Source organism: Amblyomma americanum, chromosome 1, assembly GCF_052857255.1.
Source record: "Amblyomma americanum isolate KBUSLIRL-KWMA chromosome 1, ASM5285725v1, whole genome shotgun sequence".
In the NCBI taxonomy this organism is placed as follows: domain Eukaryota; kingdom Metazoa; phylum Arthropoda; class Arachnida; order Ixodida; family Ixodidae; genus Amblyomma; species Amblyomma americanum.
Window position 1 is genome coordinate 558,602,422 of NC_135497.1, and position 10,384 is coordinate 558,612,805.

At 50.0% G+C, this 10,384-nt stretch overlaps 1 pseudogene; it reads right to left on the minus strand.

Moving 5' to 3' along the window:
• Window positions 1-8,145: 8,145 nt before the first annotated feature.
• Window positions 8,146-9,666, minus strand: LOC144116369 (uncharacterized; annotated as a pseudogene).
• Window positions 9,667-10,384: the final 718 nt, after the last annotated feature.

The following is a 10,384-nucleotide window of genomic DNA, read 5'->3' on the forward strand; positions in this document are numbered from 1 at the left end:
TGCAGTTTCTCGAGCATCGAGATTCTCCAGCTTGGAGCTTCTGCAACATGCAGTTTCTCCAACACAAACTTTCGCGTGCGTGGAGTCTCCAACATCAGGATTCCCCAACATGAAATTTCTCCAACATGCAGTATCTCCAGCATGAAGTTTCTCCAGCATGGTGTTTCTCCAGCATAGAGATTCTACAGCATGGAGTCTCCAACATAGATATTCTGCAACATAGAGATTCTGCATTATTTAATTTCTCTGAGATGAAGTTTCTCCAGCATGGAGTTTTTCATTATGGAGCTTCTCCATGAACTTTTCAACATGGTGTTTGCAACATATTTTCTCCAAGATGTAGTTCAGTTCAGTTCAGTTTTATTCCTTAAAGGCCCCATTTCAGGGGGTGTTACATAAGGGGTGGGATTACATTTGTAGTGAGGAAAACAAACAGCGTTGGTAATTTAACATTGAATGTGATCTGTTACGCTTTCTTGAAAAGCAGATGCTGAAGCGATGGCGACGATGTCATGGGGTAGGCCGTTCCAGTCCGTGGCTGCTCGTAGAAATAACGAAGCTGAAAACGTAGTAGTGCGTGATAGTGGGCGGGCAACTTGAAGGGGATGACGGGTGCGGTGAGATATGCGTGATGCGGCGGCGATATACGGTGCTTGATTGAGAGAAGAATAAAAGAATTTGTGATAAAGGGTGAGGCTAGCAATGCGACGACGAAAAGAGAGGGGTGGCAGTCCGGATGTAGCTTTCAAGGATTAGACACTGACGTCATATGAGTATGAGGAATGAATGAATCGGGCAGCACGATTCTGCACAGCTTCCAATGCGGTGATTAGATATGCTTGTTGTGGGGCTCCAGATGGGGGATGCATATTCTAATTTGGGTCTTATAAGTGATTTATACGCGAGCAATTTAACATTTGGTGGGGCAAGACGAAGGTGACGTTTCAGAAAACCGAGTGTTTTGTTTGATGCTGAAATGATGTTACCAATATGAACCTGCCATGATAGATTAGAAGAGAGTGTGACTCCTAGATATTTATATTGTAACGTGAAGATGTGCACACCAAAAGGGAAAAATATATTTACAGGGAAACAGCTTACAGCCACGCAGCCGAACAACCGGGCACGCGAAGCCCAGCAACAGAAACGCACTTCGTCCTCTTCGCGTTCCAAGCGCGAGCGCACCAAGCACGAGCGTTCCAAGCACAAGCACAACCGTAGCATAACTCCCGGCGGCAAAAGCACCGTCCCGGTGCTAAGTGGATGATGTAGCAGGCGTGTGGTACGGTTTGAGACGGACTACATGAACGACGTCAGTCAAAGGGCTAGTGGACGACGTCGGAGCATGAAGAGGTGTAATCTCGTAGGTCACGTCGGTCGCCTGACGGAGAACTCGATAAGGGCCACTGTACTGACGTAGAAGTTTCTCAGAGAGACCGACATGGCGAGAAGGAGACCAAAGGAGGACGAGTGAGCCCGGCGGATAGTGTACTGGGCGATGCCGGCGGTCGTAAACTGACTTCTGGTAGGTCTGAGATGCGGTGAGCCGGTCTCGGGCGATTTCACGGGCCATAGTTGCTCGGGAGATGGCGTCACGTGCATACTCTGTGGTCGAGGCAGTAGAACTCGGTAGTAATGTATCCAATGGCAGCGCAGGATGCCGACCAAACAGAAGGTAGAAAGGAGAATAGCCGGTGGTATCATGCCGCGACGAATTATAAGCAAATGTTACATAAGGCAAGGCAACGTCCCAATCGCGGTGGTCGGGCGAGACATACATGGATAGCATATCGGTCAGAGTCCTGTTGAGGCGCTCGGTAAGCCCGTTCGTCTGGGGATGGTAAGCTGTAGTGAGCTTATGCTGCGTGCCACAGGACCGGAGGATATCGTCAACTACTCGGGACAAAAAGTAGCGGCCGCGGTCCGTCAGCAATTGGTGTGGAGCGCCGTGGTGAAGGATTACGTTCTGCAATAGGAAGTCGGCGACATCGGTTGCGCAACTTGTTGGTAACGCACGCATGATAGCGTACCGGGTCGCATAGTCGGTCGCGACAGCAATCCAACGGTTGCCGGAGCAGGACGTCGGGAAAGGTCCGAGAAGGTCGAGTCCAACACGGTAGAATGGTTCGAGAGGTACGTCAATAGGCTGTAGAAGGCCAGCAGGCAACGTTGATGGTCTCTTCCTGCGTTGACAGAGGTCGCAGGAGGCAACGTAACGCCGAACAGAGCGGTACAGACCAGGCCAAAAGAAGCGGCGTCGGAGCCGATCGTATGTGCGGGAGACGCCGAGGTGGCCTGCGGTCGGTAGGTCGTGTAGTTCCGCTAGGACAGAGGAACGAGACGCTGGGGAACGACTAGCAGGAGCGGAGGTCCGTCAGGACGAAGGTTGCGGCGGTATAGGACGCCATCCTGAATGACGAACAGTTGCAATGAAGGATCTCGGCTGGCACAGTTGAGGCGATCAATGAGAATACGCAAGGAAGAGTCTTGTCGCTGCTCGTCCGCGATGTTAACCAGATCGGAGATAGCGAAGAGGCACGGGCCGAGGTCGTTGTCTCCAGGATCAGGCGGCTCTACAGGGTGCCGAGACAGGCAGTCGGCGTCTTGATGGAGACGCCCTGACTTGTAATGAACAGTGTAAGAATACTCTTGGAGGCGCAACGTCCAACGTCCGAGCCGGCCTGTGGGGTCTTTCAGTGAAGACAGCCAACAAAGGGCGTGGTGATCGGTCACTACGGAGAAAGGACGGCCAAACAGGTACGGTCGGAACTTAGCTACGGCCCAGACAAGAGCTAGACACTCGCGCTCTGTAATTGAGTAATTTCGCTCAGCTGTAGAAAGGAGGCGGCTGGCATATGCAATAACGCGTTCTTGCCCTTTGTGACGTTGGGCTAGCACGGCGCCAATCCCATAACCGCAGGCGTCTGTGCGAACTTCAGTCGGAGCCGACGGATCAAAATGGGCCAGAATAGGTGGGGAGGTGAGTAAGTCGACTAGCGAAGAAAAGGCCTCCTCACCTCCTCCTCATTGGTGGAGGTGCGGGGTACAGCCACAGCAAGCACGGAACTTCGCAGCGGTCGTCAGCTCGCTGGCTCTTCAACCATGACCAGCGAAGGGGCCGCTCCGTCGGCGTCCGCCAACCCGGCGTTCATCATTGCCCATCCGAGAGATCCTGGGACCTTCAACGGAACGGACGGCGTCGACGTGGAGGACTGGCTCGCAATGTACGAGCGCGTGAGCACACACAACAGGTGGGACCCGACCCTAAAGTTGGCCAACGTCATCTTCTACCTGACGGGCACTGCCAGGGTATGGTTCGAGACCCACGAGGATGAACTCATCAGCTGGGATCTCTGCAAGCGCAAGCTTTGTGACCTGTTTGGTAAGCCATTCGGGCGTCAGCTCGCTGCGAAGAAGGAGCTCGCATGCCGTGCACAAACGTCCACAGAGTCCTATGTATCATACATTCAGGACATATTAGCTCTCTGCATGAAAGTCGACGCCACTATGTCAGAGTGCGACAAAGTAGGTCACGTGCTCAAAGGCATCGCAGATGACGCCTTTAACCTTCTTGTATACAAGGACTGCGGAACGGTTGACGCAATCATCAAGGAATGCCGCCGGTTCGAACAAGCGAAGAGCCGCCGAATTTCTCCGCAGTTCACGCGGTTGCCGAATACGATTGCGACGTCGTCCTGTGTAGACTCGACTCCACCGAGCCGTCTGCCGACATCTGAGAGCCTGACACGACTTGTGCGCCAAGAAGTAGAAGCAATGTTCCCCGTTGCGTTTCATCCACCCGCAACAGACAGTACTCCAGCAGTATCCCTTATACAGGCTGTCGTTCGCAAAGAATTTGCCAATCTTGGGATTCAACCTGTTTGCTCAGTTAGTGCCCCATATGCTCGCCGCATGTCCCCGGAGCTCGGTTCTGAACGTGCATACTACCCTCGACGCAGCCGCAATCCAGATGAATGGAGAACACCTGATGACAGGCCCATCTGCTTTAACTGCTCCCGAGTTGGCCACATATCTCGACACTGCCGAAGCCGTCCGTCCTCGACCTACAGCCGCTACCCGCCGGGTTCTGCATATTCCCGCCGCTCTCCCTCGCCCTCGGAAACGACCTCTTCTGGCCACAACGCTCAGACCCCGCTTACCAACCGTTCGTCGTCACCTCAGCGCCGTCGATCTCCATCGCCCCGACCTCGCCGCCCTTCGTCGCCGGCCCCATATGCCCGCTCCCGGTCGGAAAACTGATGGCTGCAGCGTCTGGGGGTGATGCTGCTCTGACGACCCGACCAGAAAACCCTCCTTTAACTCTTCATGCTCATCGGAACATCCTTAACGTCGACGTGGACGGGGTCCCTGTTACCGCTCTGATCGACACTGGAGCGCACGTCTCAGTCATGAATGCTCGTCTTCGCCGTCGCCTAAGGAAAGTGCTCACTCCTGCCCCCTCAACTGTGGTCCGTGTTGCAGATGGCGGTATGTCTATTGTCGTCGGAATGTGTACTGCTCGTGTTTCAATAGCCGGCCGCCATACTTCTGTGCTCTTCACTGTCCTCGAACACTGCCCTCATGACATCATTCTCGGCCTTGACTTTCTCACCGACCATTCCGCCCTTATAGATTGCGCCACAAGCATCGTTCAACTCGTTCTACCTGTTCCTTCAGAGCCACCGGATCCAATTGTTCACCGACTGTGCACCGCCGACTTTGTCCGCCTGGACCCCGATGCCGCCACTTATGTCCGTTTCTCCTCGGTCCCGCCAGTTCCCGATGGTGACTACATCATTACTCCGGTTCCTGATGTGCCCTTTACACGCAGTGTTGCCCTTGCGCATACAGTTCTCACCATGTCGGCAAATCAAGCGTCCCTTCCGGTTCTCAACTTTGCCTCTTACGTTCAGCCGCTCCCACAAGGTATGTCGCTCGCCACGCTGTGCCCTGCTGCCGAATGCGTCGTATCGGCGGTGAGAAGCGTCCCACCCTCGTCGAACTGCCGCGACTCTGACGTCCCACCACCTGATGAATATGCAAAAATGATTGCTGCTGACCTCTTACCAGGGCAAGCTCACGACCTTCGGTATCTTCTGTCGTCTTTTCGCGACATCTTTGACTTCGATGACCGCCCTTTGGCTCGAACATCGGTGGTCACGCATCGCATCAACACCGGTGACGCAGCTCCTATTCACAGACGACCCTACAGAGTGTCCAGTACAGAACGCACCATCATACAGCAAGAGGTGGACAAGATGCTCAGTAAAGACATCATAGAGCCCTCGTCGAGCCCTTGGGCCTCACCAGTTGTGCTGGTTAAAAAGAAGGACGGCAGCTGGCGCTTTTGCGTTGATTACCGGCACCTAAACAACATAACAAAAAAAGACGTCTATCCACTCCCAAGAATAGACGATGCTTTGGACTGCCTTCACGGAGCCAAATTTTTCTCTTCAATTGACCTTCGGTCCGGGTATTGGCAAATCTCTGTTGATGACAGTGACCGCGAAAAGACGGCATTCGTCACACCGGACGGCTTATATCAGTTTAAAGTTATGCCCTTCGGTCTCTGTAATGCGCCAGCTACCTTCGAAAGAATGATGGACTCCTTGCTTCGCGGCTTTAAATGGTCCACATGTCTATGTTACCTCGACGATGTTGTGGTTTTTTCGCCCACGTTTACCCCGCACCTCCACCAATAATGTAACGTGAAGATGTGCACACCAAAAGGGAAAAATATATTTACAGGGAAACAGCTTACAGCCACGCAGCCGAACAACCGGGCACGCGAAGCCCAGCAACAGAAACGCACTTCGTCCTCTTCGCGTTCCAAGCGCGAGCGCACCAAGCACGAGGGTTCCAAGCACAAGCACAACCGTAGCAATATGATTGTACTTGCTCAATCTGTGTGTTAGAAATTGAATAATGAAAGAGATATGGATTGTGACGACGAGTGAAGGACATGAGTTTACATTTAGTAGGATTGAGGGACATTAGCCAGTTATCACACCAATTTAGTACGTTGTTAAGCTCTGTCTGAAGAGTGTATTGATCGTGACAGTTATTAATGGTGCGGTAAATAACACATTCATCTGCGAAAATTCGAATACTACAGGAAACATGCAGGGGCAAGTCGTTAATATATATTAAGAATAGGAGGGGACCGAGGACAGAACCTTGTGGGACCCCTGAAATAACCGGGAGAGATGTAGACAGATGGCCGTTAAGATAGACTGACTGAGAACGGTTAGTTAGGAATTCTTCAATCCATTTGAGAGTATTAGGGGGGTAGGTTCAGCTTTGAGAGTTTTAGTAATAGCCGGCGGTGGGGAACCTTGTCAAAAGCTTTGGCGAAATCAAGAAAGAGGGTGTCTGTCTGCATATTACGGTCTAGATTAGTGTGCAAGTCGTGAAGGAAAAGCGCTAGTTGTGTTTCGCAAGAGAGGCCCTTACGAAACCCATGTTGTGAGGGGTGAAAGAAATGGTTTCCGTCCAAGAAGTTTACGATTTGTGAGTAGATGACATGTTCCATGATTTTACAAGGCACACTAGTCAATGAAATGGGGTTGTAATTCAAGGGCGAGTCTCTGTTACCTGATTTGTAGACTGGAACGACCTTCCCCGTTTTCCAATCAAGAGGAAAAATTTCTGAGGAGAGTGACTGTGAGAAAATGAGACATAAATATGATGCACAAATTGATTCCACGTTTTTCAATATTTTTTAATTAATCAGGTCCATACCAGCTGATGAAGAAAGTTTCATATTACGAATTATGGATGAAATGCCTTCTTCGACGAACGTGACTGCCGGCATGGGGGTTTCTAAGTTAAAGGGTGGTAATTGTGAAAGTGCGTTGGGTTCGGTAGTGCACACAGATGTGAATGCATGGTTAAATATTTCTGCGCAATCATGGTCAGTCACTGCTTCATGTGAATCATTCGTCAGTTTAATATTGGGAGGATGTGTTGGGTTTAAAACTTGCCAGAATCTTGGGGTTTCTTATAAGTAAGTTTGGTAAATCATTGTGATAAAATGAGTACTTTGCGTTACGAACAGAAAGTAGGTATGATTTCTCGGCCTCGAAGTATTTTCCCCATGCGGCAGGCGTGTCGTTTCGTTTGGCGGTACGAAACAATCGTTTCTTTTTGTTTTCGAGTCGTTTTAAGTGCTGGGTAAACCATGGTTTATTGCGATTAGTATGAAAGGTAATCCTTGGTACGAACATATTAGTGAGATGATTTAATTTGTTGTTGAATATCAGCCAGTTTTCAAGAATTGAGCGAGTGTGAAATGCGGATACGTATTCAGGAAAAAAGGTGTTAAGTTCTTCAGTTATTGCATTATAGTTACCCTTATCGTAGAGGTGTATCGTTTTATCGGATGTCTGTTTTTGAGTCGAGGTAAATGAGAATAAAGCGTGCATGACTTTGTGATCGCTCATTTCAGGAAGGTAACTGATGGATGATACATTCTCGGGGCTGCTTGTTAGTTAGTATCAGGTCGAGTGTGTTTGCTGATTCTCGTGAGACACGGGTTGGTTGGGAAATTAATTGAGTGAGGTTAAAATTTAAACAGACATCGATGAAGTTCTTCGCCTCTGCATGACACGTTATTGTGGAACTAGCTATGTTCTGCCAATCAATATCCGGGTAGTTAAAATCACCAAAAAGAAGAATACGGGCATTTGGATATGTGAAAACAAGTTTATGAAGGATGTTGTTCAGATGACGTGGGAAGTCTGGACTAGTCTGGGGGGGCCTGTAGCAAACGCCAAGCAGAACTGTTACGGGGGGAGCGCGACAGATGAGCCATATGGCTTCAATGTCGGATGCGACGTCAACAACAGAGCATGATATGCCTCGATGAATGGCAACGAGAACACCGCCCCCCCGTTTGCCTTTCCGATCGTTTCGATACACTTCGAAGTGGGGTAAATCGGCCAAAATTTCCGCATCCGTTACGTCACCATTTAGCCAAGTTTCTGTTAGTATTAGTATGTTGCTTCCGGATGACGACATGATGTTTGATATGAGTTCGCGCTTTGGAAGAAGACTACGGATGTTAGTGAATATTATCGAAAACGAGAGAACATTGTGCGGTGGAGCGGGTCGACGATTTGTTAAAGTTTTGTGACGGGGCAATTGCTATGCGATTTCCTTAACGGTTTGGGATGATGCGTCAAATACATAGCGTTTTGAGCCGATGTGCAGGGTTTTGAAGCGCAAGGAGTACTTGTTAGAATTGGCTTTGGCAAACACTAGTAACTGTTTACGCGCGTGTCGAACGGTGCGGGAAAAGTCCTTATCCAATACTGTAGTTTGTGTCTTTTAATTTACGGCCATTTGATAACAGTGCGTCTTTGGTTTTATGAGATAGGAATTTTACGATTACGCGACGAGTTCGGTCGGCTGAATGATTTCCGAGGCGATGCGCTCTTTCAATGTCGTTAGGTTTCAAGGTTATATCAAGATTATTGCGGCAAACATCAATGAATAGTTTTTCTGACTCAGCCCACGTTTCAGCGCTAGCAGGGCCAGGGATGCCATAGAAAATGAGGTTATTCCGACGTGATTGGTTTTCCGCGTCATCCAGGCGTGTTTCTAGTTCTTCAGTCTTTTTAGCTTGGTTGATTGTGGTTGACTGCATTATTTCAATATCGTTTCTGAGGCGAAGAAGTGTTTGGTAATGCGCTTCGAGATCGGCCATTCGTTTGTCTAGGCTTGCTATGGTTTGATCTGTTGTGTTCAGCTGTGTTTTGAGGCCGTGTATTTTTGTAATCAACAGGGTCTGTCCCGCGTTTAGCTTCTGTTGTTCAGCGAGTACAGCAGCGTTTCCCTCAGGACCAGGGTTAGTCTCAAAGTCACCTGATAGCATGAGCAAGGAATGAATTACGTGAGCACACTCAACGGCAATGGCGACACAGCAGTGCGGGCTCGGAAACTGCACCAAAATATAATTACTGGATTTTTTAGCGAAGAGGGCATACGATGTAATGACCTGCATCGCAAAGGTAAGCGGATTAGGTGGCTGCGCTGTGGTGCACTCACCGAGCCCACGAAGCGGTGCCAGCGGGTGAAGCTCTTTTATACATGTTGGCATTGTTGCTGATGTCGATGTGGCCACCCATGGTACTGTGATTTCCGGTGTGTGCAGCTCCTCTGGCGGCACATCCAGTAGGGACGAGCACTCGTCGGGCGGTAGATGGCAGGAGCCCGGGTCATCCCCAGTGTACGGCAGTGCGCACACCGATGACGCCCCCGTAGACAGGCCTGCCAGGGACGGCAGCAGCAGGCTGGCAAATGCGAGGACGGTCGTCTGCATCGCAAATGTAAGCGGATTAGGTGGCTGCGCTGTGGTGCAGTCACCGAGCCCACGAAGCGGTGTCAGCGGGTGAAGCTCTTTTATACATTTTGGCATTGTTGCTGATGTCGATGTGGCCACCCATGGTACTGTGATTTCCGGTGTGTGCAGCTCCTCTGGCGGCACATTCAGTAGGGACGAGCACTCCTCGGGCGGTAGATGGCAGGAGCCCGGGTCATCCCCAGTGTACGGCAGTGCGCACACCGATGACGCCCCCGTAGACAGGCCTGCCAGGGACGGCAGCAGCAGGCTGGCAAATGCGAGGACGGTCGTCTGCATCGCAAAGGTAAGCGAATTAGGTGGCTGAGCTGTGGTGCAGTCACCGAGCCCACCCTGCGTGGAGTTTCTCCAGTGTATCGTTTCTCCAGCATGGAGTTTCTTAAGCGTGGAGTCTCTCCAAGGAAGTCCCTACGACATATTGTTTCAACATGAAGATTAACAAACATTAAGTTTCTCCAGCATGAAGTTTCACCAACAAAGCATTTCATCAGAGTTTCTCTAGCATGCAGTTTCTCCAGCATGGAGTTTCATCAGCATGGAATATCTTAATGACGTTTATCCATAATTTAGTTTCTCCAACATGAATTTTCCCCAACAGAGTTTCTCCAATGTGGAGTTTACCCAACATGTATAATCTCCTGACCATTGTTTCGCCAACATGGTGTTTCTCCAGCATGCAGTTTCTCCAGCATGGATTTTCCAACATGAAGTTTCTAACGTGGAGTATCTAACATGGAGTTTCCCGATTATGGAGTTTCTACAACGTGGAGTTCTCCAACATAGAGTTTCTCTAGTGTGGAGTTTCTGATGCATAGAGTTTGTCCAGGATTGAGTTTCGCCAGCACGGAATTTCACCAGCATAGTTTCTCCACAATAGAGTTTCTCCAACATGAAGTTTATGCAGTGTGCAGTTTCTCGAGCATCGAGATTCTCCAGCTTGGAGCTTCTGCAACATGCAGTTTCTCCAACACAAACTTTCGCGTGCGTGGAGTCTCCAACATCAGGATTCCCCAACATGAAATT